Source organism: Lineus longissimus, chromosome 8, assembly GCF_910592395.1.
Source record: "Lineus longissimus chromosome 8, tnLinLong1.2, whole genome shotgun sequence".
Lineage (NCBI taxonomy): Eukaryota > Metazoa > Nemertea > Pilidiophora > Heteronemertea > Lineidae > Lineus > Lineus longissimus.
Genome location: NC_088315.1, coordinates 15,028,407 through 15,035,918, shown reverse-complemented (window position 1 = coordinate 15,035,918; position 7,512 = coordinate 15,028,407). Strand labels below are relative to the sequence as shown.

The following is a 7,512-nucleotide window of genomic DNA, read 5'->3' as shown; positions in this document are numbered from 1 at the left end:
CTCAACAACAGGCACATGTCTTAGCAACAAGAAGGTTGAACTAAAAATACGTTCTCTCACTGCAATCTATCACTCGCTATCAACTTATATGATAGGTTAGACATTTGGAGTTACTGTTTACCTGTGGTCTGTAACAGATGCTGCAGCCGCACCAAATTAAAAGCACACGTGTCCTGAATGCTCACCAGATTACTCAGTAATGTCATGTTTTGTTTGTATAAAAAAAGCAGTCTGGTCAGATCAAAGCAATCTCTTCTTGCCGACACCGTGTCCTAGTTTTTCATAAGCATGACCGATTGTTGACTGCCTAATTGATAACATGACTGCCTGTGGTGAAGTTGAGACTGGGGTGAACTAAGTACCTTGGCCGAAGTTGACTGTATCACGGTCTTTATGCTAACTTATCAAACATGGGGTTGTTCAAAATCCCTTTTGATACGCCTACACACAACATGAACTGAACCATTTATCATATATTCATTTTCTTGCTATTATGGCAATATTTGTGGTATATGATAAATAAAAAACTGCACTCGAGTCTGATCATCGTCATCAGATCGCACCAGATGATTTTCTACGGCCTGAAAGCTCTCGACTTAGTTTCAGGTACAGTCCTACAAGAAAGTAAATGTCCACCGTTTAAAAAAAATATCACAGAGATAAAGTAAGATAATTGAACGCAGTTTTCAGCATGGAATGGTATATTCAGTTGGTCATGTATCCGTTGTATTTGGGGACCAGCTTATCCTGTTTCTTCATTATGTAACAGGCAATTTTAAAAACATCCAAATAATTTGGTTTTTGGAGAGGCGAGTTTATATTACGGCACAGCGTCCGTCGTCCGTCGTCGTTGTCGTCCGTTATAGCAAGGCACGTTTTATAACTACTGGAGCTATCGACTTGAAGTTTAGTACGTATGTTACCCTATGTAATGACACCTGGACTAAATTTCCTACTTTGGCCACCAGGTGGCTTAAACCGACAATACAGAAAGTGCTATATCTCCCTACATGTAACTAAGGGCACGATCAGCGCCATTTTTTTATCAAAGGTACATGTAATGACGATACATGATATACCACATGGATTTTTGCTTCTCCTCTGTAAGAGTGACACAAAATTCATCCTATTGTGGTCAACAAGCCAAATTTCATTCCACTTGCAAGGCTATATTCAGTTATATTGTTATGATAATGCACTAAATCACGAGTGTGTCCATGATTGTGTTCGTTTCCGTCTTGTACAATCAAGGGTCGCCAGTGACTTGCCCATACGACACGAAGGATTCTGCTGCCTTGGTGTAGATGTCCGATGGGAATTCGCATGCGATGTAGTCAACCATAACCCTTAGTGGGTCAAGACGGTTTCATGACTACTGCAATCAATCACACAAGGAAACCACTTTGGAAAAGGCAACCTTTGTATTCGTCTTGCATGTTGCAGCAACGGTTCGGTATCAGCGGTTGGGGGTTACATGTTGGAAACTAATCCTTTACCTAAACCATTACCTGTAAGTTAACCTGCAACCTGCATTTTTATATCAAATATCAATCTTTCTTGCAACACCGACTAGGCCTCGTATCTATTTTTGGACGACCATTGCGTTGGAACCGGTGCCGAGCAATTTATCTTCCACGTCTTCACCGCAAATAGCGGTACAAGTGTATGTGCTGATGTGGCATGGTAGGGTATGGGTTTTTTTTATTTCTATTTCTATAATTCCAACTTGTATCGTTTGTTTTTTCAGGTTATCGGAACACACGCACGTACATGCATGTACATTCTAGGCCGCCCGCATGTTTGGACATGGGCTACGTGCATTTGTTAATAGCCCTCATGATCCAGCACTTCCGGTGTTCTGCTATAGACCGACGACAGCGCCACTGGTTCGCCGTATGCTATTAATAATGTTTCTGGCAGACTTCTGAAGGGTGTTTCGGACGTTAGCATTTCTCTTTTAAAAACATGGACGCTTCTGTTTTTGTTCATGCAGTTCAGCTTTAAGTGCCCTAAATTGCAGACTGTAAAATTGGAAGAGGTGTCACCAAGCACTGAACCCGGTCACGATCCGAATTCGTTCGATTCGGATCATCCACGGATAACTCCAATGCTTCCTATAGTTTAGTACACGGCCCTTACATAAATATAAAACAGCAGATACTGCCGAAACCAATGTGTTACCCAGAGCAAGTGTGTGACGGCTTGAGCAAATTATATCCATCCTTCCGAAGGGAAATTACTAACCATATTGTAAAATTTACCAATAAAATATCCCAATCCAAGTTGACAAATAAATAGATAAAACCAATGCTAAATATTCTCAATAACCCAAACAGGATCTCGAAGTATGAATAGAATTTCAAGCCGTCTGTAAAGCCCGCAGCACACCAGCCGCCAACTTCGGAGTTCACTGGCGTTTTTTTGCCGCAAGAGTCCTGAACGCCTGACAAATCCCTAATCTGCTACGAACGGCGTCGGCGAACGCCACTTGCCGCCACTTGCCGCAACTAAACGCCAAATATCTAACATGTTTGATTTTTGACGCGTGTCGCCGCGTTTGAATGCAAGAAGAAGCCAGGGCCCAGTTCCTGAAATAGCGCTCGACTTAGCGTGGCGCTACCCCTAGCACCACGCTAGCCAGTGATAGCTGGCGTGGCGCTAGATAATGGTTCCAGCATCAGCGTTAGGCCCAGCGTTAGGTAGCGCTGGGCTTAGCAGGACTTGGCGCTCGTTGCTAGGGATTTTGATCATGTGACAGGAGGTAGGGTCCCCATCTTTGTAAATTCAAGATGGCAGCCATGGAGGCAAAAAATGATACCAAAAAAGTTAGATTGCCAAATTTTAGTCAAGCTGAGATGGTCACACTGACCCAATACGCAATAGAAGAACTTTCAAGCCTCAGGGCCAAGTTTGGGCCACTCATCACACATGAGATTAAGGTTTCACGACGGGAAGCCATAGCAAATGTCATCAGCTCTCTTGGAGTGACCCAGAGAAGCTGGGAGAAAGTAAGAGAGAAGTGGAACAAGATGGTTTCTCAGGCGAAGACCTATAATTATGAGAGAAAGAAGCATGCATGAGGCACTGGAGGGGGCCCTGCATTAAAGATCGACCCAATTAAAGAGCGAATAGCAGAGGCTTTTAAAGATGATCCGAGTTTTCAAGGAATAACTGGAGGCACTGAAAGTGCCATGCCAGCACCCCCAGCAAAAAGACAGGGTAAGTTTGTCATTCTCAGATTCCATTTCTAAGCAGCCACAACAATCAATTGGCTTGGCCTACAGACAATTTCTACTTATAATTTTGTTTGCATGTTGAATTAAGGCTAGCATATCATAGTTATAGTAGGCACAGCGAGCCAGATTCCATGTTTTATATGTGCGCCTAGCTCGCACACATTTTGCAAATAATCATAAGAAACAACTAGTTTTAAAACAGTGCTGCATGCTCAACAACATCAAAGAAACCCCAGGTGTGTTACCTTATTCGAATCTTGGTTATTTCAAAAACCTAAATGTATCCTTGATTATGGGTGTCTTTTTCAGATTATTCTGAAATGAGCACTTTAATCACAGCAATATCACAGAAATAGTATTTTTTTGCGTTTTTGCGTTGTTACTGTCGTTGAAGAATAAACTTTACTTGAAAAGACTCAAGTAACCGATCCATTGCGAGGGGCCATCTCAATGTTAATCTCCCAATGCTAATTACATTATTATTTTTCCAGACAGAAGAGAGGTGGCCCATTCCCCTAAACCAAGTACTAGTACTGGTATAACATCTGAATTGGCCCTTGAGAAACCAGAATGCAACCTTGAACTGTTTCCAAGTTCATATGGCAAAGCCAAAGGTAAGGCTGCATGCTGTGCCTGTGAGAAACTAATGACTTTTAGCCAAGGGGATAATAAATAATAATAACTGCATGTATTTCGAGTTAAAACATAAATACTTTAATGTAATCCATCACAGATCTATCACAGTTATTTGCTTTCAAAATACATGTGTATGTTTATAAGTCAGTAGGCCTACCTTCTGCCATCTAGCTGCCATCATCATGACTATTTTATGTAAACTTTTCTTTCCAGTTGACACCATCGACAGTGACTATGGGCAAGGATCTCTGTCCCTTTTTCACGCTAATATTAGACCACTGGATGAAATCATAGGTAAGCAAGCAATCGGTTTTATCTTACTACAAGTTATAAATGTCATAAGGGACCATCTCAAAAGTATTTTGAGCCAAGAAGCCTAAAGCGGCTTAGATTTTAGAGCCATTTCATTTACCCAGTACATGAGTGGCCAATTCATCAATACTAGACATCAAGTATATATGTGCATAAACATTGTTTTTGAGGTCAAGCAAGAAGTGCATCAAAGAAAGAAAAGGAGACTGTCACAAAAGAAAGTAAGTTACACGTCCCCCCCCCCCCCCCATGCACACACACGCACTCCCTCTCCACGGACTCATTTGCAATGCAATGAAGTCTGCGGGCTAATAGGGCCTAAGCCATTTGTTCATTAATTCAAGAATCGTGGTTTTTGCTCTATATAGGAACTAGGTTTTTGGATCCAAAGTAACTTAGTTTTTGAAGTTAAAACCATAAGGGCCCACCTTGCAGCCTTTAGCGTAAACTAAACTATGTTGAGATAGTCCCCTCACTTATTTTGATCAGGCATTTGCAGGATTTAAATCCTTCTTTCAGAAAATGGGACCGCCACTCCAAAGAAGAAGAGCTATGCTGATGTTCTTTCTTTACACATTGATGTCCTGCAGACGACCCTGGAGAATGAAAGGATGAAAGGGGAGAGACTGAAGGATGAGATGGCAGCGGCCAAAGTGAGAAAACTCGCCATGTGAGGAGTTGGAGGCCCTCCAGAAGAAGAAGCTGATACTTGAAATCCAAATATTGCAGCAATCTATTGAGACAGGTGTGACATGCCGGCCACAAAGTGAAATTGACAAGCTTCTGGAGTCAATTTGTACGCGGACCAATGAGCAATGAGGACAATGTACTATGTGTTTTATTAGCAAGTTAGCAGGAATTAAACAGGTTATGATTGTAAACATTGTCTACATGTTTCCTTATTGTCTCTTGCAGCCTAGAAGAAGGTATTGGCCAAGTGGTCTCGTGCCAGGCGCCCATCCTCTGGTCCATCTTAGGGTTCATCATCCATTTCAATGCGAGGGAATCGATCTGCTGGTGGCAACCTTTCATTCCTGTCAATGGCAATGTTGTTTAGGATGGCGCAGGCAATGATAATCCTGCACACTCCATCTGGCTGCATTCGCACTTCTGCATGAAGAACATGAAACCTTCGCTTTAAAACTCCGAATGAATGCTCAACCTTCACTCTTGTCCGTTTGTGGCCCGGTTGTATCTTGTCTGATGTTGATTTGCAGGATGCAAGTAAGGAGTCATCAAGAATGGTCGGCATGCATACCCACTGTCTCCCAAAAGTACTCCATTCTGTCCCAGTGCATTGTAGGTTTCCGTGTATCTGCAGATCTGTGATGTCCTGAATATGAATGCGTCATGGGTGCTGCCAGGCCATCTAGCCACAACATTGGTAAACTTAGAAAAAAAATATTCATTTTTATTTTCCTCCGCTTCAATTGTGATCTTTGAGCTGCCCCCTAGCCCCATATGCTTGATGTTGTTATAGGAGATAGTCTCGCACAACCAGACTCGAGAAATTGATTGGCCTTGCTGCAGAATGTACTTTTAACAATGTAAACACACAACATGGCCGGTCATGTCAAAATTTGAGCATTTGCATCCAATGTTTTTGTTAATTTTGGCAAACCTACATCATATGGATTGGTAAGAATGGGTTTTAGTGATAGCTTTATATAAAATCTACATGGTAAAACATTTAGGCCTATGCTAGGCCTATGAACTTACCCAAGTGGTCACCGATGAAGTGACAATTAATGGAGTGGTAGTGGTTCCTGTTCACATAGGCTGCTTCATAGTCATGGCCATCACCTGGATGTATGTCTGGCAATTGTATTTCAACGTGGGTGCCATCGATTGTACCAACGACTCTTGGAAATCTAGCCTTTTGGTAGAAAGAAGCATCACGGCTGCTTCTGCGTCTGTGGGCCAACGAATAAACTGTTCCTTAAGCTTGTTTAGAGCATTTGTAACACCAAACAGTCCTTGAAGCTCTCGACTTTGACACCCCAAAAGAATCGCCTACTAGCTGCAGGAAGCGAATAGCGAATGGCCATTAAGACTGGAGTCACAGGGGAGAGGCTAGAATTTCTCCGAGTGTCCCTTCCAAGTTGTTCCCAGATTAAATCTGTCATATATAAAATGCTATCAGACCTGAATCTGAACCTTTCAAATAGTTGAATATCATTGTAATAATCCAGAGGGGACTCAAACCTCCTAAATCTGCGAATTGGATGACTTTGTTGGAATAAATTTCCAAAAAGGACCTGGTTGGCAGCCATTTTGGAAATCTGTGGAAGTTAGCGCTCACTAGCAGAACTTAGAGGAGGGTCCTTGGGCTGATAACTTTAGCGTCGATTCGTCACAAGATAGCACCAGCGCTAGGCTTTGGAACCCATCTGGCGCCACGCTAGTCGTAGCGTGGCGCCAGATAGGACATAGCACCACGCTAAGGCTTAGCGCTGGCCTAACGCCATTTCAGGAACTGGGCCCAGGTGTGCTACGGATGGCCGCCCGACTTGGCGTCAGCGGCGAGGATATGGCCGATCAGCTTGCGTCTCGATTCACATGATTTCAAAATGGCAGCCTAAAGTGGCGGTAAAGACGGTACTGGACGCCGATTCTGGGCAGGTGTGCGCTGACCGAGATCCACTGGCCGCCAACTTTGGCGTCGAGGCGTCAGCTTAACGCTTCTTGTCGCCAAAGTTGGCGGCTAGTGTGCTGCGGGCTTTACAGAGGTGCCACTACAAGATGCAGGTCGGCTTTTAGTGAATCTGCCTGGAAATTTCTTGCGGAAACAAAGTTATCGGTGAAAAGGGGCTACCACATGTTACCTTACATTGTGAATACATTGTGAATATCTTGTGAATATCGATTAAACTTTAATCAATGAATTGCTTGTTACATAATGAAGAGTCCGGATGAGCTGGGCCTAAGTACAAATGATATACGACCAACTAGATATACCATTCTCTGCTGAAAACCGCAATCAATTATCCTTTTCAACTCTAATCGACGCCCTTGAAAATTTCAAGTCCTAGATTTTGTCGAGGCATCAGCCCTTCGTCGGATTGCCTGAATATTTGTAGATTATTTTTTTCTCTGGCACGACTGTTCTCTCTGGCACGACTGTTCGAAATGGATTTCTACCCAAGTCCGCACATGCAAGGCTGGGAAAATTAGTGGTTTTCCATTGTCTATGTTCTGCCGCTGCTCCGCTAGTCACTTTCGATTTGGTTGCAATTGTTCTCCGAATTGTAGATTCGGAACTAGTAATCACAAGCATTGTATCCGTATCCAGCAGTAAACTAGACATACAAAAATCCGAATACGATGA

At 42.9% G+C, this 7,512-nt stretch overlaps 1 long non-coding RNA gene across 1 annotated transcript; it reads left to right on the top strand.

Moving 5' to 3' along the window:
- The first annotated feature begins 3,802 nt into the window (after nucleotides 1-3,802).
- On the top strand, nucleotides 3,803-4,372 carry LOC135492590 (uncharacterized). Its single transcript, XR_010448094.1, has 3 exons — nucleotides 3,803-3,850; nucleotides 4,086-4,166; nucleotides 4,355-4,372. It is a non-coding gene; the product is annotated as an uncharacterized LOC135492590 (long non-coding RNA).
- Nucleotides 4,373-7,512: the final 3,140 nt, after the last annotated feature.